Consider the following 24,406-nt stretch of genomic DNA (forward strand, 5'->3'; position numbering starts at 1 on the left):
TCAAACATGATATACATGAGAGAACACATGTTTGCACTTTAATGGTTTGATGAATGTTCATTGCTGTTTTGTTTTTTTGGTACCAAGTCTTTTCCTGCCTGTCTATTTTCACTTCCTGTTATGATACCACAGCTGTGGCATGCAGATTTTGTACATTTGAAACTTGTTCATGTTCTAATTTGATCCCTGTCAAGTTTCCTGAAGTCTGTGATTTCCTTTTAAGGTCAAAATGAGGAACACGATTTTGTATCACCATAATGATACCCTTTAATACCACTGATATGCAGTTTCCTTTGTACTGGCAGCAGTTCTGTTGTTTTTTCAAGAGACCATTTTGAAAGATATTGCCTCTTTTGGTTGTCATTCATGATTAAATGACGAAGTCGGTTGGATCCATCATAATCTTGTCAATAATTATGATTAAGCTTTCAAAAACACAAAATAACATTCTATCCATCTTTCTGGTTAACACAATAAACCCATGTTTATCGTGCACGATGCAAGATATTAAGGGATCATTTGCAATTAATTCAGCTCAAGTGAAACAATATTTTTTAAGGACTGAAGAGTACCAAATCTGATATCCCTGTTTGTGTGAAGCCCACACACACAACACTCCAGCGTCACACAACTATTTATCATGTGTGCATGTGTTACGGTTCAGTTGATACACCACAGCATCTGCCAAGATGTTGTATTTGGGACTATGCAAACATCAATTAATATTCCGGACACTCTGTCATAACAATATTAGACATGGATTGAGAGAGAGAGAAAGTGAAAATGTGCACAAAAAATACACATTGGAACCTACTTCTGTAGTACTAAGTGCAGAGTTTTCATAAAATTGTGTGGAATGGAAAACAATGTTGATACTGTGTCAGGAGATGTGCTTTGGGCATTAACAAAATACACATGACTTTAATATGTGGAATATAGGGTTTATATTTTTGACTTCATAAAGACTGTTGCCAAAGATTAATGACAGAATAAATAGTTGGTGACCCTAATCTGTATGCTTATGGTGACTGCAGTGATGACGTATTTTTGTAGACTGGCCTGGAAGGTAGCATCACAAGGGCTCCCTCGACAGAAAGCAATGGGATTTTTCCATTGGATTTTGGAATATTGCAGAAGAGGACATCTGGGGTAAACAGAAGTCAAAAGCTAAAGGTGGCTAACGCCTGACGTGACAGGTTTAGTTTTAAGTAAGACAGTTTTTGGCAGCCACTTTTTTTAAGACCACAAACCAACTACCAAAAACACGTCCAAAAAAAACATTGACTTCGAAAACAGGGGAACAGGAAGTGGTAAAATTGTAACAAGTTTTAGGACTTATTACTGCACCACAATGTGTTCAAGGACGAAGTCCACAGCCAGAAGAGGTAAATGTGGCTGAACAGGTCAAACAGACATCAGATTTTGGCAAGGGAGGCGGGTGTTTGTTTCTTTTTCTCACAAGTCGTAATTATTTTTATCAAAAAGTGCGTTATATACAGTATAACAACAAATGTCTTATGTAACCTTTAAAAAGCCAACAAAACAAGGCTCCCTAAAGAGGAACAAGACATGTTTGCCCTTAATCTAGTTGAGTCTTTGTAAAATGAGATAAGTGAGGACATGAGGGGCAAACTGCCAAAAAGAAATCACCCTTGTATGGATCCTATTATATGGGATTGTTTTTTTCTGAATTATTCAATATTTAAACATTATCAGAATCAGAATGTCTTTATGTCCACAGCAAAAAAAAACGACATAAATGGTCCAACATTCAAGTGAACTTATAGTGTGGAGGTTGTGTTGTTGGCAATAGCATTATTCGAATAGATTATTTGAAAGAAACAAACAGTAGGGGTTTCTGAGTGAAAAAGGCTGAGAAGGAGCAGTAAAGTACATCAGACAGAAAGATGAAGAAGGTTGAGGTAATGGATACAAAGCCGGTGAGGAAGGAGGGGAGGAGAGGAAGAGCTGAGGGGGAAGCTCAGGAATGCAGAGTGTGCCTGACAGTCTATTCTATGTAACAACAGGGCGTCTGCACTGCTGCCGACGGCCTGTTGAGCAACGTGTTGATGTATGGGGCGTTGCAGAATAATGGGGGTTTGTGCACTGCAGGTTTCCTTAGGCTGCTGTTGCACAAGCATTTCAGATCTAAAGAGCCCATCTTCTCCAGCGTTACTGCTGTGTAAGCATCTGTGCAGCTGGACAAATACAACAGATGCAGATAACGTGCAAGATTTAGGGTTTCAATTTACAACCCGTATTATTTGGTCATGAATCGCTTGCAAAAACCCTTAAAAAAGTACGTCCAGAACCTTTGGATACAGGTGCCTAAACTATCCAAAGGAGTCTAGCTGCAGAACACATGTTGTTCAAGGTGATGTAATATGTTAGTATCAGCAGCAGATTGTCTTTAATGACTTCCAGGAGGTCGGACCTCCTTGAAATGGAGCAGTGTGAAGCTAAACCAACCAAACGCACAAAATGAAACAAAGTAAACTTCTGCAGTAAACAGTTTGCACTGGCACGGCCTCACAGTGTCTCAGAGATACACTCACGGCTGTGGCACTGATTCAAAGATGATTAAAGATCTGCAATCACGTTAATGGTTTGAAGCAGGAGTTGAGAAATTTCATAAAGAAACATGTCAGCTGTTCATTCAATGAAACAGGTGTGATCACCATTGTTGTTAGGATCAGTCCTCTGGGGACCAGGAGTGCCTAAAGAAAATGTTCACTACTACTTGTTGAGTACTTTTACTTGTAATATAAAGGTCACCTATTGTGTGAAATCCACTTTTTCATGTCTTTTATAGATAAACATGCGTCCATTCTGTTAAGAGATTCGGAAAGTCATAAGAAAAAAGTATCCTCTTTCTTTTTGTTTTGATCGTGTCTGAAAATGAGCCGATCAGATTCTGGCCACTGTGATGTCACAATGTTTTTTTGGGGTTGTGCAACCCTTTACCAATAACCAACCAAGGGAACACCCGCCCACCTTATCACCTGACTCTCCTCCTAGAGCACCATTGTGTTTTTTTAACCAATCACTGGGCAGAGGGGCGCGGCCAGCAGCAGCTCATTAGCATTTAAAGCTACAGACACAGAATCAGCACTTTAGGAACAGGGCTGAATCAGAGGGGTTTATGACATGATATAATTCATGATCTGTTTGGTGTTTCAGCCAAACACTTCAGAGACATGTTTTATATCTGAGACCTTTAATATATTGATGAACAAGAGTATAATAGGGGACCTTCAACTACAAAACCTTAGTACTTTATCCACCACTGAGCAAATAATGAAATACAATTAAATGGTATTGTAATCGCAGCTTTCTATTTCAAAAGCAGAACCCTGGAAATGTAATTTCTTTACATTTAGTGGCCTCATACATAATGTTTTAGTCTGAGTAATGGTTATTCCGCTCCGAGGCTCCGCATGCACTGTGCTGCAGGACCCGACTCACAACGAGTGATTACAGGAGTTTGTGTGATGAGTAGAGAAGTCATATTGGTCATACTGATGACTTCACCGTCTTCCTATCCCCTCAGGCTGTAACACCTATTCCACATTTCACAGGACGGAAGTATACATATGATATATTTGTGCTTGGAGTATAAACGACTTACATATATTTTAAATTGTTTTTATTTTACATTTTCAGTATGACCATTAAATCAGAATTGTACAAAAATAATTAATTAAAAAAACTGTCACAAGCTATAATAAGCTAAGGTTTCAGCCTTTACAGTCAAAAGATAAGATAAGAATATTAATCCCAAACTGGGAAATGTTTGTGTTGGAGCAGCATAAAACAATACAAGGCATTGCACATAATTAGAAATTAAAAAGAAGAAATAATCAATTCTAAAGTATAAACATCTCACAGAAGAAATAAAATTAAAATAAACCGGCATTTGATAAAAGATATATATAAAGTTGTCTATGAAGATAAATCAACTATAAACTGTCAGACAAGTAAACAATATTGCAGTTAACAAAATATAAAGCAGGATATTATACAGATAATAGTGCAATGAATGGAATGTTAAATCAAATATAAATGTAAAGAGTGAATGTTATGTTCCAGTTAACAGAGGGATGAGCAAAGAAGATAAAAGTTGCTCAAATTAAATTAATTTAAAATAATTTCACCAATGACTTATTTTGTTAATTATTCTGAAAACGTTTTTTGACATGTGTATTTGGGTTGTACATGTGGAAAATGACTGCAATGAACTAAACTAAAGTAAAGTATGAGCTGTCTGTGCTTCACCTGTTACTCACACCTGGTCAGATCTCCAGTCCTCCGCCGTCCCCTCCTTCCTGCAGAGCGGCTCTTAGTTTAGTCATTAGTGCTCACTATAAATAGCAGACTGCTAGTCCTGCTTGTTTTTCAGAACACTAATGATGGTGCACAGCAGTGCTCTGGCTCTCTCCGCCTGCCTCCAGTTTGCTCCGGTGTGCAACCACTTCATCCATCCTCAGAGAGAAACGTATTCCTCCTCTGCCCGTGTGCCTGCAAACAGCTTCCTGCATCACTAAATAGTGACAGCTCATACAAAATGTCTTCCCAGAGGACTGGAAACATTTTGGGACATTGCTTTTCGCCATTTGTTTAGATGAAATACAAGATCATCAATAGTTATAGTCAACGGGATGAAATAACTAAAGCCATAATCCATTATCCGAACTGAAGTCAACTTGGTCACTAAGCTAACACTGTTTGCTGCTGCTTTTCTTGTAAGGACTCTACTATCTACTCTAAATCTACTATATTGGTCATTCAATTTGAGTGAGGAAGTTTAAAGCAAAACATGGAAATACTCAAGTAAAGTACCTCAACATTGTACCGATAAGGACAGAACTATTTTATGTTTTTTTGGCTTCATCGTGCATTGTATAGTATTTTGTTCTACCTTACTTTTACAGTGACCACCCTTATCCCAGTGTTTTGTGGGTCCTCCTCTATTGTGTACAATATTCCTGAGATAAGATGGTCCAGTTTTTAATTCTCACTTATTCTCACTTCGTGGAAAATGCCTGCTGAGTTTTCAATATAACGAAATGATACAGTACAAAGGTTTGAGAGCATCTCGAAGCAGGTCTGGGGGAGATCAAGCATTAGAAAGGCACGTAAAAACAGAAAACAACAAAGGATCCAGAGGGTTACCCTGAATCACTCAGCGGGTCTGTCACTCAGTCCCCATAAAACAGTAAATGAGCTGGACGGTGTTTAATGTGTTTTAATGGGAGGCTAATAGTTCACTGCTGGGTGATGTTTTCCACCAGCGAGCCTTGATTTCAGTTTCCTGCTGTTTAGATATTAAACACACACACACACACACACACACACACACACACACACACACACACACACACACACACACACAAAGAGATATCATGATCAACTAGCTTGTGAGAACACTGTAATAAATCATTTGAATTCCTGGAGGCTCATCGCTCTTGTTCCAATTGTTATCAGGCCATGATATGCTTCAGAAGGGGCTAAAAGGTATCCAACGTTATGAAAAGGTCATCGTTTCCTAAGGTTTCATTTCATTTTATAGGTTTTTTTTGCTTATTCAATATTTTATCTGGTCCACCAGTGCCTTCATTGAAGAGACAGAGTTGAAAGTGGGGGACAGAGGGGATAACGTAAATGGTCCCAGGCCGGGTTCGAACCCCGGTCCTCCACATGGGCCCCCATTACAGCCTTCATTTCAGGTTTTTTTTAGGTTTATATTTCGATTAAGTTTGGCTTAGGCATCAAAACTACGTGATTAGGTTGAGGAATCATGTTTTGGTTAAAGAAATATAACGTAAAGTTACGAAAATCAAAGATGTAATGTACTTTCCCCACAAAGGTTACAACATTGGCTTTTGGTTTCACAAGTATAAACAATCTGTTTTCCTGGGTTTAAGTTGAGATTTGGTTTTGCCCAATCTATCCATCAATCCAGTCATCAATCCACCCTCTCCTCCTACCCATGCTATGGTCTTTATACCATGTCAACAGACCATCTTCTTGGTGTCCTGATGGCTGCAAGAACCACGTGACTCAATGATAACAGCAATCTCAGTCACTCAAAGGTTCAGCAGACCTTTAATCGTATATAGGTGGCTGATGATCACAGCCAATCAATAGCATGATTTCATCTGAAGCAGCACCGCCCCTTGTCCAACTGTTAATTATAAATGTTTTATTTCTGGTGTCAGTCAGTTAAAAAATGCAATCGAGTCATCAAGCTACAAATCTGTGATTAAATCATGGATTAGTAAAACAAGATTACTTGGCACAGTGTAAAACTATTTGACATAACTTCAGTCAAACAGTTTATCAGAACTTCCTTTATTCTTCCCACAGACCAGAAATTTACCCATCTTGGAGTAGGGGACAGCTATTATATACAGGGACCAGGGAGAGGGTGAGGGGATGGTGCCTTGCTCAGGGGCACACTGAAATTACAGGAGTAAATTGGTGTCAAACTTGGTTATGTGAAAAGGTTCCTTTATAGGTTTACAGAATATTAAGTGTTAATGCTTAAACGTCAACAGCCCTAATTTTTGCTTTAAAAAATGAATTGTAGGGTAATGAGATCAAAAAGGATTGTTGTACCATAATGGAGTTCTCCTCATGTCTTCAGAGTTGTTTAGTGTCTGATACAAAAAGTTACAAGTCTAGTGGTTGAATGAACATCTTGCTGTTAAAGCGACAGAGTTCCCCTCAGGACATTTTTATCATTATATCCACCTGTTTAATTGCATTTAAAAGACAAAGCAGTCCTTCTCCAGTCAACTGTGAGATGTCTTTATTACTGTATATATTACCAGTGCTGGAATGTACATTCACACAAAGGCTGTACTTAAATATTACTTCGGGATACTTTATTTTATGTACCTCGACTCCACCACAATTTGGAGGCAAATATTACACTTTTTATTTCACTACATTTATTTAACAGTCATATTTACTACTTTTACAGTGCTGTAGTAGTAATCTAACCACGAGTTCAAGTAACTTAAAGTTGTACCACATTTACAAACTACAACAAACATTTTCTACATGTATTTGATGAAACTAAATAATATAATTTTTTTAGAAACATATCTGTGATGACAACCATTCCGCATTTTGAGGACTATTCCTACTTTTAGTAGCGATTATACTTCTGTACTAACCTTGGAATTCAGGACTTTTACTTGTAATGGAGGATTTCAAGACCAAAGTATTTTTCCTTTTACTGAAGTAAAAAAGGTCTGAGTACTTCTTTCATCACTGACTAGTACACTGTAAAGCCAAGAGGAATGGAAAATGGACCTTATATTAATAAAGTACCCAAGTATCTCCCTGTTTCTGTGATTAAACTATAAATCAGAAATGCACACGGACACGCTGTTCCTGCAGGTTGAACCAAACACATACTTTGAGGGGAACACACTAAACAGTAATTTAACACAGCAGAAGGAGAGGAGCTGCACAGAGACAGACTCCTAAAGGTTTCACACAAAACACATGGAGCACATTCTGATTCTCTGTGGAGGCGACACCATCGTAAATCATTCCAGCTGGTCAGGGACCGGTCTGTCGCCACAGAGCTGCATGTGCTGTCCAGATAACACTAAGCACACACCATGGCTTATATGCTGATTCTATCAGGTGAAAAGAAGTGGGCTATTCTGTAGCAGAATGACCCCTTTTATACATCTGTAATCCGATGTGGCATGGTTTGAAAATGGATGGTTCACACACCATGTAGGATACATTTGCTTATTTATGGTATTTAAAAAGATTTAGTTAAAGCTAAAGGCAGAGTTGGAAAAAACTAAGGGTTTAATAAACCCTGCACAAACAAAACGCAAATAGAAAAACGCTGCAACACGCTCTAAACACAACGGAAACCAGGGGACACTGAAAAATAAGATATGTGTCGCTAAGTGATGTTTGGGCAGAGTTAGTCTGTCTCATGTAATCATAAAAGTGTTTCATCAGTATATTTGAAATGAATAGGTTAGCTACATTAGCTAGCTCTACAACAGATCAGCAATAATATCGTGTGATTACATGTCAAAATGAGCAGATCAAATTTACATTTAAGCTTTGGTTTCCAGTGACAGTTAGCCAATTTTATAATCCCTGAATGTAAACAAGTGCGCTGGTCCCAGCTGGGTGCCTCACTTTTTAGTGACCATGGTTTTCGTTGTGTTTTGAGCTTCTTTCAGCGTTTTGTGCATGCAGCGCTTTTAGTAAACGTAACAAATGTGTTGTCATGATGGTGAAGATGTTTCTTTATCTGCATGTGTTTTGGTACATTTGTGTTCCTTTTTTAAAACTGCAGCGTTTTTTTTTACTCATGGATTTGTTTTGGCACGTTTGCACGTGCTGGCCACCGTACTCACTTTAATACTTTTTGTTAAGTACGTTTTTTGAATGCAGATCTGTTACTACTAACACAACGTCTCTACAATGACGTATTGCTACTTTTTCTTTAAAAAAGAATAATCTACATAATGCCGTGTTCTCTATGTTCAAGGAAGAGAAAGAGAAAGAGAGAGAGAGAGAGAGAGAAAGAAAGACAGAGACAGAGAGAGAGAGAGAGAGAGAGAGAGAGAGAGAGAGAGAGAGAGAGAGAGAGAGAGAGAGAGAGAGAGAGAGAGGGGCGGAATTCTGCATGACTCTCTCTGAGTGTCCCGCGCTCAGTGCGCCGGTGTCGCACTGTGGAGTCAGTTCAAGCTGAACATCGCCTATATTACTGAGCGGTTTTTGCTGAAGTTGGATGACATGACATACTTTCCCTGTGAATGGATACGCGCGGTGTGTGAGCTGACAGCCGGGACTTTAAGATGAGAATGTGAGTACAGCTTTCTTTCTGCTCCACTGCTGTCTTTACACAGGAGAAGTGAAACCGGCACTTGCCACAGAGTAGCTAATTCTGCTGTATGTAGTGGAGACGAACGAGCGCATAAACATGTATTTTTAGACTATTCGTCATAAAAAACATGTACGTCACATACCTATACAGAACGATGTTGATTTCAATTGCTAGTTTAACCTACAAAAATACGTAATTATGGTGAATAATGGATTTAGAATTAGGTTTCAGTGAAGTACGTTTACACTCACTAGGAATCTACTTTGGTGTGTAGTGGTGCAACATAATAAGAGGTATTAAGTTATGAAACAGAAACAAATATATAACCTGTTAAAAAAACATAGGAAAAAATGTAATAAATGTTTAGAAGGTGTACACATAAAGTACAATCAAAATATGAGAATATATTCTCATGGTGTATAGTGGTGCATACATAAACACATGTCCATTTGTGAAAAAAATATATAATAAGTATTAAATATAATTAAGCATCATAACATTTGAACAATAAGTACAGGAATTGAGTTGTACAAATGGATAACTATTTTAAATGAAAACTACTTAAAAAACTATAATAAATAATAATATGACAATTCATTCTGAGAATAAAATATATGCAGTATATCAGAACATAACAATACTATATACATTTGTGAACTACACACCTACAAATAGAAGTGATGAAATAAGTTCTATCTGTCTGTCTGTCTGTCTGTCTGTCTGTCTGTCTGTCTGTCTGTCTGTCTGTCTGTCTGTCTGTCTGTCTGTCTGTCTGTCTGTCTGTCTATAATTCTCCAGTTGTTCAGTAGTTTTAAGAATGATTCCTGGCAGTGACATCATGAGGTCACTAATTCAGCGTATTCACACATTCAGTTCTACATTGCACACTTCAGTGTTTATGATCCAGATGAGAGTCTCCACAGTGAGTGAGCATAATGCTCAGACTGTACACATAATAAAGTGTCAGAGGGGGGTTTAAGATAAGCACAACATTAAGTCAGAGCGCCTTCTTCCCTTGACTTTGAACTCAGCGGTCTTTCTAAACCTGACATCTCTTCCACTCTTCACACAGCAGGCTGCTTATGCTTCTATTAACTTGTTGCACAAGCAAGTCGGATTGCATTAGTACATGGATAATGGGATGAGCTGGAAGCTGCAGAACAGTAGGTGTCTGTGTCTCTGCTGCCACAGCTCCTGGGCTTTAGACTGGAGGCAATTAATAAATCATGAGACTGAACGACGACTACATCAGCCGCTTGTGTCTCTGAAACTCTCCAACTTCATCCCGCTCTGTGCAGGGGCCAGACCATTGATCTTTTAGATTAGATATGGAACATCTTTAGAACTCGTTATGATTATTATTATATATGTGTTGAAACAAGGATTGGAAGGTTTCTTTTTATGGAAATGTCAGGATTAATCATCTTCTTGTAAGTCTTTTGTGAAATGGTCCTTATCCAACTGAATCAATCCATTTTAGCAGAAGGAACAGATAACCTTCACCAACATGGGTTACAGGTGTCTGTACATTTTGGTCTATAGGAACAAAGGACAGAGATATGAGTCATGATCATAACAAAGGGTAACATATATCTGCTATGCCTGACAAACACAGTCTATGAAATGCTATACGTACATAAAAATATAAGATGTGTATTACAGCCGAGAAAAAAATCCCATGTAAACCATAAAACAACAAACAAGAGACAAAAATAGAATCATAACAGATTCCACCTTGAGTATTTAAAGGAAACTACTACAATTAGAGTTGTAGCTCACCTACAGCTGATACTAGTTCAACATTTTGGCATTTTGAAAAGCAGGTCTTAAACTTTACAAGTGAAGATTGAAACTTCCTTATCTGTCTGTCAGTCAAATATCTGAAAAATCACAATGTTTAATGGCCCCTATTCTGCCTCTACTGGGACATGTCTCCATGCTTTAATGTTCAAAAGATCTTTATTTTTTCTCATACTGTCTGTGCTGCAGCACCTCTTTTCACCCTCTGTCTGAAACCAGAGCCCAGTCTGCTCTGATTGATTAGCTGGCCGGCTCTGTTGTGAATGGTCAACCGCTTAGAGATGTACCACCCCTTAGCAAATATGTTGCCAACAGAGGCTAAAGTGATACGTTGTGATGCCACTATGTTTAGGAAGTAAACACAGGAGTTCAATGGAGGCGTTTTAAGTAGGGAGGGGGTGTGGTATAGAGAAGATTGATAATTAGAAAGTGGGGGTGATCCAGACTTGTTTTGCTCCAGCTGAAGTTTAGGCTCTTAATTCTGCTGCTCCACAGTGATTCTCTGTTAGAACCAGATAATGATCAACCTTAAACTTTAACCGTACAGAGGCTGCACGTTTGCATGTCGATCAAGTGTTTAGCAGAGCAGCTTACAGTAGCATCACTTTCACCATAAATGCTCTTTAACCTGGCACAGATACTCGGCATTAAAATATGTGGTTGTTGAGAGTTGAATTCATAAAGTGACACGTTTTTGAAGGATTATTTCCTTGCAAGACTCTTCCGTTTCTTAATGTCAGGAAGGAAACAATACGCAAAGCAAAACAAAAGGAAGTTTGACCAAATCAATTATGTTCACTGTGATGGATAGTCTTCTATGACCTTCATGCATGAATAGCACGCTCTTGCTTCGGACATTATTTAGCTACATTTTTTAGGATGAGACAGCTTCTGGGTTTGTTTTGCATTTGACAATTACGGATAAGCAGTGCAGCAGATGAGCCCCCTCAGGCAGGCTGTATATATTATAATACTTAGAATCAACTTTTCTTCTTTTGTCTGGTGCGGAGTGAGTCTTCAAAACAGGATGTGAGTTAGCATTTTAGCAGTTTCGGTTTCCTTGTCTTGAAGAAAATGTTTTTTTTTAAGGGTTTTTTGGTCAATACCCACGTTGTGTTCGTCTACATAAAATATGTCACTAAATAATGTGTCTAAAAGCTTATTTAATTATGTCTAAAGCTTTTATGTGTCTTAAAAAATGGCTAAATGAGACTACTAAACGTCATTAGCCACCTTTAGCTTAGCGGTGGTGATGCGCAGCCATTAGACTGTCATGTAGTTTGTAGCCTAATATTAGCATTTTACTTCTGGCAATTGCAGTAACGCTTCAAAAGTTATAAAAGTGGTGTTAATATGTGAAGATGATCCGGCTGAACAGTAGTAGGAGGTATTATAAACATGTATTTGACAAAGATTGTATTTTCTGCAATATTCCAATGTCCTATGGAAACATCCCATAGCTTCTTGTCGAGGTAGCCTTTGCAATGCTAACACTCTGCGCTCTTTGCTCCCTTTCCCTCCTTTACTCTCCCTCTCTTCCATGCTCACTTTGATGATTGTCGAATCAGTTTGTCTTCCTTTTTTTGTTTTTCACTGTAGGATACTTTCTCTTTTTACGGTCCACTTCCCTCTGGGTCTTGTTTTTGTCTCATATGATTACAGTTTTCAGTTTGCTTCGTTGGCGGTAAAAGCTATAAAAAAAGAAGCAATAACTGGAGGTTTGGATGCAATACTGACATCCTATCTGTTTTGTTTCTGTGCGTCAATGCATCATTTCTAACAACATTAGAAGTAAACCCTCCTCCCCTCCCCCCCATCCTTTGGGCTGAACTATTTCTGACCTCTTTGGAAAGATAATCTGTTTTACTCCGACCTTGAAGGAGTGAGGATGACTGTGGTTAGCTAAGAGCCTGGGCTTTACTTACCTACCGGTTCCTTGTGCCACCCCTCAACCAGACACTGACGCACACACACACACACACACACACACACACACACACCCTCACCCCGACCCACGTAGAGCTCTCTCCTCCCTCCTTGTTCACCATCTTCATCAGAAGTCAGATGGCGGGGTGACCTTTAAAATAATATGTTCACCCTTGGGTAAAGTTTAGGAGACAAACACACATTCAATTTACTTTTCAACACTGCACACTTCATCAACAGTATCTCTAAACAACACGTGGAAAAGTGCACAAAGGTTAGAGTGGATTAAAGCAGATATTTCTGGAAACACATTTTTTTGTTTATTGTAAATGCACCTTTTATTGTGTTAATTTAAGTTAATTTAAGTACTTGTTTTATGCTTTTATTTTGAAGGCAGTGTTGGGCACTGGGAGATTTGAACACGTGGTGATTTTATATATATTGGAGAAATGTGGAGGTGGGATTAGCGCCCCAGTATAGGCATATGGTCTTTTGCCAGGTTGAAACAAGGAAAGGCTGCAGGACAAGAATAGGTAAAATCATTGTTAATGTACTTCGTTGATATTTGATTACCGTAATACACGTACGAAACGTCGTTCTTGCCTGGAATTGGATTGGTAGCATGGTATTGCAAAGTTAATTTGGTATTGTTCTCAGAAGACAACTCCTGAGGACTTTGGTGATCCCATGACTTTATATCAAGCAGCACCTCGGGGTCAATGTTTACAGTTATCCCATGAAATATATCAAATCTATTCGATGGATTAGCGGGTAAAAATTGGATTAGGAAAGGTGATTCAAAGACAGGTGAGGCAAGAAGAGAAGAGAAAAACTGTAAAGTGAAGAGACAGAGTCAGATTAAACAACAGAGGAGAAAGGGGAGTAAGAGGAGGGCTGAGAGGCTAGAGATTAGAGAAGGTTAACTGATGGAGAGGGCAGGAGGATAAAAAAGGCCTGGAGTGAATGTGAAAGAGAGAGCAGTGACGGTGTTAATGCTCTCCAGAGGAGTTCGAATAAGCAGCACTTAAGAGCCTCTGTGGTTAAGTAATCACTGTGATTAAAGGCCAGAATGGCTACTGCGGTGGAGAAGGACGCTACCAGCTAGCCTGAATGGAGGATTGACACCCACTGCCCTACATTATCAAATTACACCAGGAAATATCAAGGCATAGCATAACACAGTGCAGCATAACGCTGAAGAAAACAGGTCCTGACATCACACTATGTTTGTGGAGCGTTTCAGACACTCCACCTCTCTGGTTTCTTTCTCTTTTTGTCCAGTATCACTTTACTTCACATTCACACGCTCACAGAGAAATGGCAGAGCTCTTTTTCTACCTCACTACACCGAGATAAGATTGGTTGTACAATGTGATTACAGGGATCAACAACTTCTAGTTTTCCACAAAAAAGCTTCTGGTGCTTCATTTGGAAACATAATGTGTAGGAACAGGCTGCTCATACCGCCACTGTCATCTGCCAATGGCAACATCAGAAAACACCTCCACGATTGCAGCTGCGCATGTACAGTAAATTGCGTACTGAGGGTTACACAAAAAGCACAATAACTCAAGAGAAAATACAACATTGAGAACAATCGGAAAGATCTCTTTGCATTCATTTAGGGCAGGGGTATCCAAACTACGGCCCAGGGGCCAAATTCGGCCCGCGGACCATTTTCTAATCGGCCCTCAACGAATTCAAAAAGTATAATGAAATATAGCCCAGCATGAAACTGTGCTATGTCTAAATATATGTAAGCAGATATCACACAGCAGTATTCATGTTTTAATATGCCCACGTTTCGAAAGAATTCAGTCAATAAAAGTTGAAAACATTTTCTAACAAATCTTAGTTGATAAAAAAGGCAGAATAACTTATTTATATATACCCTTCATATGTTATTATAAGCAATATGAGGCTCCTGTTTTAAGGAATGAGCTGCAAAACAACAAAAAATGACACCCTACAGAGAGCTGTGATGTCGGCAGTTTTTTTTTCTTAAAGCATCTTCAAGTATCAAGCTTCATTTACCTACATTTGATGGATATTGCTAACTTATAACTTAGCTTATAAGGCAGTATACCTCGCCTCTAGTGAGTGGCCCAGCCCTCTTTCTGTATGTCGCCATCAGAGAAAAACGTTTGGACACCCCTGATTTAGGGCTTGTGACTATGTACCACCTTTTTCCCAGCCCCAGTGGATTTTTTCATTTCCCCGTGAGAACAGATCGTATGCCACTGCCTCAAGATATAGCGCTGCAGACAGTGACTTTTTGCGGCCGCCTCAAAGGCTTTGATATTATTTTAATGTTTCATAATGCACGGGTGATTTAGCAATATTAATGGGAGGAGAAGCTTGTTCTGGGCATGTCTTTGAGACGGTAAGGATCATTACAAAGATTGACAGCCCATTTGTTTGTGCACATCAGCCTGGAGGACACTGTTAGTTGCTGTCGGTAACTGCGAAACTTCTATCATCGTACATGGATCATCCTCAACCCTAAGGCTGTCAGATAGAATGGTGAAAGTCATTCATAAAAATGTGTGAGGAAGCATCTTTAGATTGGTTTTAATAAGCCTGCCCAGCGCCCTTCCAGCACCTTTCTGCCAGAAAACATGCTATGTAGTCAAAGTCCCTACTTAGATTACTACTTCTACTACTATATACATTTGGTTTTCATAAATCCTCACTACATGTGGTAATGAGTAAACCTTCTGTTGATGCCGTTGCACGTAAGCTGCCTCTATGATGAGTCACTTACTGACACTGATGTCGCTTCTCCTTCATTTTGTTTATGGTAAATGGACATCTGCACTAAGCTGCCTTACCGCTACCTAGGTTTCTAATCTGCTAGGTAGCTTTAAAGGAAAACCATTTAAAGTGAAAAGGAAATCCTGGAAAAGCAGAGTGTTGGCCTATGTACCGGAGCGGAGTCACAGACAGCCTACGCCAAATGTAACCCATTCTAAAACAAAGAGAACAAGTTACACACCTGCCAATCTACTGTTACCGTACAATAGTGACTATTGGAGAAAAGCATTCAGTGCTGAAATAATTGATATACCAGGAGAGTTAATATCAAAGTTGGCAAGCTAACCCCCCTAAAACTAAATGTGGCAACACATTTGAGTAATGGATGGACCAATAAATTATCTTGTCCAGTTTTAAAGAGACATGTCAGCCTGCGGGCCCACGGCTCACCTAATGGGATAATTATTCCGGGGGACACAGAGAGGTGTCATGCTTCTGCTCTCTTAATTACCGCGATGACTCATCAGCTAGTGAAGGTGACAGTGGTTTTGAGTCACACACACCTACACACACATAATCGTAGGTCTCTGAGCAGAGTGTTATTTTTGTACCGGTGGGTTAAATTGTGGGCGATTCTGCTTCTGTTTTCCAGAGCTCCTTTGTGTCAGTAACATTGCCTCCTGCCAACCTGTGATCTGGTTGTTGTCATGGCAATAAGACAATTATGTTATCCAATGAAACAGTTTCTTTACTGTTTATCTTTGAAGTGTTTCTGTTCTACTGCTAGCCTCTGTTCTATTTCATTGTGTTCTGGAAAGAGCTTGTACGACATCATTCCAGAGACATTTGACGGCTCCATCACTTCATTTATTGACTGACTCGTGATTAGAAAATCATTAGCTGCTTCCCATTTATCAAAGTGAATGTGAAGGTTAGGAGTTCTCAGTATTTAATTACCATAATTAGATAATTAGATTCCTAGAATTAATTGAAGTGAGTATCCACAATGTATTACTATTTTTCTTTATAGCTCTGAAGGGTGCTCTCTTTGAGATAATACCTCTAGTTTGGAACCATTTTGTTTAGAGCCAATTAATTGAAGTATTGATGAAATCTGAATAGAACATTTAATTCCCTTTCATACACTGTTCTTTGTGTAACTTAAAAGACTGGACTATCGTTTTGTCAGAAACACCGTCCTACTGTAACACAGTCCGATGGGAGTCATTTTATCCAGGTATAAAACGTTTTTTATTTTTATTATTGGTTTGAATGGAGCTGTCCCTTGACACAGCTGGAGCTCTATTGCAGGGAAAAAATGAAGTGTCTTTATTGTGCAGTACTCTGAAAAGCCTTTAAATGCGTTCATCTGTTACTGACAGGGGACTTCCTGGTAAGGCTGAACATTTGGAAAAATTGGGACTAAATGTGTTTCCTTTGTCTGATTGAGAGTTGTGCTGGAATGAGTTAGCATTTTAGCACTACCAGTTACGTAGTCACAAAGTTGACACTTTTTTAGATGCCTGAAATAAACTTAAGAGATTTTCACTTTTTTTGTAGTGATGCGCAGCTATGTGAACGAGTCATTTGTAGCCTAACGTTAGCGTTTTATCTCTGGCTGATGCATTAACGCTTCAGGAATCATTGAAGTGGTGTTATGTGTAGATTATCCTGCAGAGAAAATGAGTAAGTATCATAAATGTGTGTTTGCCACAGAGCTTTTCTTTGTAGTATTTCAAAATCCATTGGAAAAATCCCATTGCTTTTTGTCAAGGGACTGCTTACTATTATAACTTCCAGGGCGTCCATCAAAAATACATCATCATCATATCAAACATTAGCTTCTTTTAGCTTAGCAGTGGTAATGCGCAGTCCTTTTTAGCGTAACGTTAGCTTTTTATCTCTAGCCGATGCATTAACGCTTCAGGAATCATAAAAGTACAGCGTTTTTCTCAGGAATATTGTGAAATCCAATGGAAAAATCACATTGCTTTTAGTTGAGGGAGCCCTTGCGATGATAACTTCCGGGTCGTCCTTCAACTATGTCAACTCTGCGTCACTCTATCTATTGTCTATTGTAGGGCTGCCCTCGACTAAACATCTTTCTAGTCGTAAATTCAGGCGATTAGTCGACTAATCATCTCACGTATATGATTCATGAAAAAAAATAATCATAATCAATTATTTGTTTTCTTCTCCCAAAACGATTTCAGTTTCAAAGGCTGATGAAGAACCTTATTATAAAAGCACGGTACGTTGTGCTTCACATGAAATATGAAATAAAACTAATAATTAACCGTTGAAATATAATATAATGTAGATAGAAAGCGCATGAGAGTCACAACGCACCGCACGGACGGAGCGGTCCACCCAGCGGTACAAACAGCAGAAGCTCCGGTAAGGATTCGTAATGTGTGTGTGAACAAGCAGCGAGCACACACATTGAGCATTGAGTTATATTTTCTATCGTTCATATCTTAATATAACAACACAATAAATACTACACAGGAAATGGATACAGCGACACATATGCGCGTCGGTAAAAATCCCTCCCCACATTGCGCCCTGGTCCTGAAATGAAAGCTTGAATTGATCGTTTTCGTGACTGTTGTTATGTGGCTGGTCGGGGCACTTCTTTTCTTTGTGGAGTTTGATTCCTTCTCGCCGTTTATGCCAGAAGGATCAGCCAGACTTTGAATATCCGACCTAACGGACACACAGAAAATATGGGCTTTGCTACTGTCAAGCACTCAGCTAAAATGTCCATTTTTTCGCAACTAAGTTATGAAAAAAGTCGACGATATTCTCCCGCGATCAATGGGGGGCAGCCGTTGAATGTATTTCAAATCGTACGCTCGTGCAAATGTCTTTAATTGCTCTGGAGACATTGGATGTCATAAACGGGTAATGTGAGGTTCTGTTCTGTTATCAAGTCATTGATGTGATATTACCAGTAAGTCCGCTGCAGCAGCCTTAGCTTGTTTAGAATGATATGTCGCGGTCAATGGGACCAAATACCAATGCGAATGCTACAGTTGAATGTCACATTGACTTAAGAAACAATGCCATGGCTGTGGGCGCAAAGATTTGCGCCCACAGATCTAAGTTTCATCCTCCAATGAAAATCTATCCTTGCTAAAATGACTGAGAAAAGTATAAGCTCTCCCATAGACTCCCATGTTATCGGCGCCCACGGACGGTAGCCGACCTGCCTATTCTCAGAAAAGGCGAATGGCAATATATTATGTCCGGACACATTTTAGCGGTTCTTGACAGTGGTCTCCCATACACATTTAACCCATAAACACGGTACATTTCTTATTTCAATTATGTTGTATATATAACGTTTTTTAACTCAAAAAGTCAGGGTGGGCGGCGCCCAAGCGCCCACTATTGACGCACCGCCACTGGCTCAGAATGATTACATATTACAGGTTTATATATGTTCATACACAGCTAGGGTACTGCCTGACTCACTGCTGCTGTTTTCCTCAATCTGACAAAGGAACACACGTTGTGGGGGATAATAAAGCTCCGTGTTTTGTAATGATGGCGTGGATACGGAGGCACCTTTTTTTTCAGTGGAGTTTGCATGTCACCTTTTGGGGCTCGTCCTTTACTCGCTCAGAAGGATCGCACACTTTGGATATCCGACCAAATTAACTTCAGGACCAGGCACAGCTCTGAATGAAGTCTGATGGGGTTTCCGGCTGACGCGTCATAGCACATTCAGCGGGAAGATGGACATTTTTTTTTCGACTAATCGGTTAATGAAAAATTAGTCGACGAATATTTTTTCCGCCGACTAATGGGGGTCAGCCCTAATGTATTGTCTATCTATCTCAGTGCAAAATGATCCATGATATGGCAGGGAAGGAAATATATATTGGTAACTGATCATAAAGGGTAACTGCGAGGATCTGTTCTTGTTATCCAAAGTCTGTTTGACGTGATATAGACGGGAAGTCCCTGCAGCAGCACATTACTTAATTTAGAATGATATGTCGCCGGTCGATGGGGAACCTACATACCATGAAATGTCACAGATTGATATTAATGGTTTATTTGGCCTTTAAAAATGTTGGGTCTCCTGGGATTTGGATGTTGATCTAATCCATGTTTTGGTCGAAAATTCTTCAGCCTTACTTCCTGGTTCATGATTTATGGCTCTTTGGGGTACCCTAAACAACATGACCCTACAACACTGCCCCCTGTGCGGTTTCGGTTGCACGGCTGACTCCCAATTTAGTGTTTCTGTAAAGCTACCACTTGTTGTCACACAGTTTGCAATAGACGGTGCATGCTCGACATTGCAGTGAGTCTCTGTAACGCAACGGAGCAGATCTGTGTGTGTCGATGACATGATACGGCTGATGGCCTGCAGGCCGAGAGGGGAATTAAACAAAAGAGAGGAAAAAAGAAAGAGGCTGGGGGGGAACGGTGATCAGAAGTGTGTATTTGACTCTCTCTCTCTCTGTGGGTTTTTGGAACTGCTGACAGTCTGACGCCACGGCTAAATGCACCCAGGACGTGATGAGGTAACCACTGTCTGTCTGTAAACACTGTTAGCCCTGTCACACACACACACACACACACACACACACACACACACACACACACACACACACACACACACACACACACACACACACACACACACACACACACACACACACAGATGTCTCGGGTGTGGAGGCAGCAGCACCTGTGGCAACATTAGAGCAGTTTCAGATAGTCGAGTAACGTCTCCCTCCCTCCCCCTTTCTCTCTATTAGCCCTCCTTTCTTTTCCATTAAACCTCCATCTCTAACCACTCTCCTGTTTTATTCTCTTGTTCATCGTTCTTCCCCTCTCTTTTCTTCGCTGTTTTTGTTTTGTCTCATTGTTGCATTCTCCATTTCCAATCTTCTCATTGATCTTCCCTCTTTTTTTTTAAGGATAAATCTAAAATTACATTCCATACACCTATTTGGCTCCCCCTCTTTCCTATCCCTATCATCTCTCTTTCCACTTCTCTTTCTCACCTTTTTCACTCCTCCACTCTTTCTTACCCTTGATCAATATTTTCCTTCCATCGCTCCCTTTATTTTTTCCTCCATCCCTTGTCCCTCTCTCAGTTTTTGGTTGCTCATGCTGCATAAAAATTGTGCTAAAAGCCTGAAATGATTGTGGATTATTTATTCTAGGAGATGGCAAAGTGATTTTGTGTTTCTTTGGATAAAATCAGGTTGCTTACTTTGGGACTCTGATGATATCTGGAAATTAAAAGTGCGTGATGAAGTAGAGGAAAGATATCCGTCTCTTTTTATCAGTCTCTTTCTATCTCCTCTCCCCCCCTCCCTCTCCTAAGGTCTGCACCTATCGACTTTTTTAGTAATGGAGTATTGAACATGATTAGATGAAACTTTAATGATCTCAGAGGATAAATGGGGTTGCTGCAGTGGCAAGAAGAAATATGATCCATCAAATAAAATCAGGCTCTATTTGTGTGTGCATCTCTGTGTGCTGGAGGGTGTATATTGAGCAGACAAATGGATGAATGATGTGCAAAAAGGTCTTACAGGATGAATGTCATGTGCAAAACAGCAATGATTTTATTATTGCTTTGGATTGTTTGCACCTATCTTAGACAAAAGTCTTTATACTCTCTTTATTTTTAGCTCTGGTTTGGTCTCCACCAACTTCTAAAAACATATCTGGCTCTTTAGCTACAAAATGCTCCACTGTGTTTTCTACATAGCTACGTGCTAACTTTGCCTCCCAGGGCTGAGTAGGTAGCATATAGTGTGTATCAGAGCTTATTTGCTGAACCATATAGTATTCAATGGAGCTGGAAAACAAAAATGTGTTTAATAATGCTAAAACATTCCATAGAGCTGAGGGGAGCTATATTATAGTGGCTGTTTATCCAATGCACAAACGTTCTAGGCCACTCATTCTCCGAGTTATCTTAGCTCTGAATCGTGTTGCATAAAGTTTTGTGAAGATCCAGGGGAGGCAAGTAAAACTTTAGCAAACATTTAGTGACAGAGACAGAGAACAGCGCCACGACAAGTTAATCCCAGTCAAAATGCACCTCTATCAACTATAACACTGCATTAAATTCCTAGAACGTGACATAACATTTGTCTGCATGGTCAAAAACTTGTTTCAATCCGAAATTGCAGACTTCCAGCTGCTTACTGGCATAACTTAGGTGTTCTCTTTTAGACATGCACACTTAAATTAGCATTGCAACATTATCACAGTTCGCAACAAAAGCTTAACACAGTCAAATAATATCAATATACAGTATATAAACCAATGCTAAAACTTATGTATTTAATACACTTTAATATTATATAAAAACATAAATATTTTTCTTAGACATAAATATGTACTTGCTCTTATATGTAGGGTCGAGTGATGAATACCTTCCTTAGCTTACATTGAGCCTTTTTTCCCCTTTTCATATAAAATATAATAAAAATAGATCTGATCTGATTTTTAAGAACCTTGTTTGAAGGGTGAGGCATGGGCCATGTTAGAACGAACACACATTGGAGACGATCTGAATCACAAGGCGTTCATAAGAATGATGATTTATTAAAGTTAACATTGTGAGCTCGGGCAGTTGTGCAACATTCATGTGATGTCGGAAAATGAGTTCAAGACTGGGAAAACACATGTTATCGTCTCCCAAAGTTGGAACAACAGAAATAGATAGCAGCATATCAAGGTTTGTCACAACAAGCGACCCCTCTCCCATTACACATTATGAATTATTAATATAACAGCAGCATAACATTTCCTTATATGAATGCTTCAAGAAATACAAACAGATAATACAACAAGGAAAAAGAAACAAAGGCTTGTACTATTATTGAATTGATTTTGATCGCAAATTCATCCATAATGAGTTAACAGTGAGGTAAACTGACATCTGATCCAGAGGAGTACTGTCACTGCTTTTTGTAAAATAAATGTCCTCATGTTGTATTTTATAATGATTAAACACGGACTCTGAAATATTATTTGGTCCATAAATCGTTCACAAAAAGACAACATGAACATGAATTTTTCTACTTTTTTCCCACATCCATAAAAAGCCGTTAGATAGTTGTTTGATAAACTTCCCCTCAAAGCACAAAATACTTAAGAAGTAAAGAATACCGAGCTGAAATGACTGAATAGAGAATTCTTTAGGATGGCAGATGATGACTGTTTGATTTAGTGAACATCGCCTTCTTTGCTTGGCTGGTTCTCTTTCTTGAGTCCAGCATGGCAGCATGTCCTCTAAAACATATTCCACACTCTGCAGAAATATCTCGCTGAGTCAGTTTTAATGTGCTGCAACTTATTTTTTCCCATCGATGACAGCTGGCAGATTCATGAAGGCTAATGATTTACCATCGCTGCTCGGAGTCTGACTGACCAGCTACAGCCTAACAGAGACATTTTCTTTTTTCATTTGAGAACAAAAGCCTTTTCTAAACCCAGAGAATGGAGTTAATATTATTCTCTTTTTAGTGCATGATTCTCTTCTTGCATACATTTATTTCAGTGTCCTTGTTCCTGTGACTAACTGCACTGCTGATGTATTTAATTTCGTAGAACAAAACCTGACCAGTGTCTTAAATTTGTGTGAACCACAGACCTTATTTCAAGCTATCTTCCAAAATCCTACGGAGAAATCCCATCGACTCTGAGACGAGGGAACCAGAAGTGGTAACATGTTAACTCACTCCCAGATTTTAGGACTCGTTCCTGCACCACTCTATAGTATCTGAAAATATTGCTCACAATGGGTTCATTCATTTTTAATTACGGGGCAAATGAACACACAAAAATGTCCCCTAACAATATAAATACGTACTACGTATATAAGTACTATTTAACATTCAACAAACTCTCTCTAAGTGCCAATATATCTAATTCTTTGATACTTACTGATGAATACTAAAGTTATCCAATTACTACAATTCCTCGATTTAATTGAAAACAAGGATATTTCTGTCACATACAATCTTTTTTGTACCATTGGTTCTATCATCACAATACGTTTTTGGTGGCAAATGTTAGACAGTTTTTCTTTAAAATTGTCAAAATCAAAAAGTAACATTATTTTATTTTTTACAAAAAGGGTGTGACCAGATTTATCTCAGGATATGTGTAACCTACAGCTGGAGTTGAGAGAGGTGAACGACTTTTAACACTTGGACCCTTTGTGCCCTCGTATCACTCGACACGACTGACCAGAATAGAAGACCAATCAGACTATAAGAGACAAAACAGGAAGCAGCAGAGGAAACAGCCACTTCCTGTCAGCAGGCCGGGGCTGGCCACCACACACTGTACCAACAAAATAACCTTCTGGTTATATTATTATTACATTATAACCTCATTGAATTATTACAATCATTTCTTCAGCAATGCATAGCTATTCCTTTGAAAAAAACCACACACACACCTGGAGGGATGACACAAGACAAAACAGATACAAACAATAACAAAAATAATAACAGAACAACACAAGAAAAGACTAATGCTCATGAATACAAATACCAAGGCTTTACTATGGTTTAATTATTTGCACAAACTATGTAAGTGAAGGAATGAAATATATTTGTTTTAAATGTTGTAGATTTCTAACAAACTATCATCCGTAAATGTTCTTGTTTTCTCTTGCTCAATATATTCAAATGCATAGTTTACTCCTTCTCTCGCCTCTGTCACACAAACTGTCACACACACACACACACACACACACACACACACACACACACACACACACACACACACACACACACACACACACACACACACACACACACACACACACACACAGATTCACACACAGGGTTCCAGTGGGATTAGTCTAACAGGCAGCGCCTCAGAAATGAGTGGAGGTTTTCTGCATCCCATCATTAAAACTGCTGACAACCCCCTCTCCATGCCTCCATGTCATTAGTCTGAGGAACAGCGAGCGGCCGGAGACTAACTGCTGTGTTCAGACACACACTGCACAAGTAGAACAGCAAGGACAGGCCTGGCTCATCATGATAAATAGCAGTG

The 24,406-nt window shown here is 39.2% G+C and overlaps 1 protein-coding gene across 1 annotated transcript in view; it reads left to right on the top strand.

Annotated features, from left to right (window-relative positions):
• The first annotated feature begins 8,682 nt into the window (after positions 1 to 8,682).
• Positions 8,683 to 24,406, top strand: part of gpr4 (G protein-coupled receptor 4) — a 48,299-nt gene continuing 32,575 nt past the window's right edge. Inside the window, exon 1 of the mRNA XM_063907697.1 lies at positions 8,683 to 8,851. The gene's annotated coding sequence lies outside the window, so the exon portion shown is untranslated. The remainder of the gene's footprint in view (positions 8,852 to 24,406) is intronic.

This window comes from Eleginops maclovinus, chromosome 18 (genome assembly GCF_036324505.1).
Source record: "Eleginops maclovinus isolate JMC-PN-2008 ecotype Puerto Natales chromosome 18, JC_Emac_rtc_rv5, whole genome shotgun sequence".
Classification (NCBI taxonomy): Eukaryota; Metazoa; Chordata; class Actinopteri; order Perciformes; family Eleginopidae; genus Eleginops; species Eleginops maclovinus.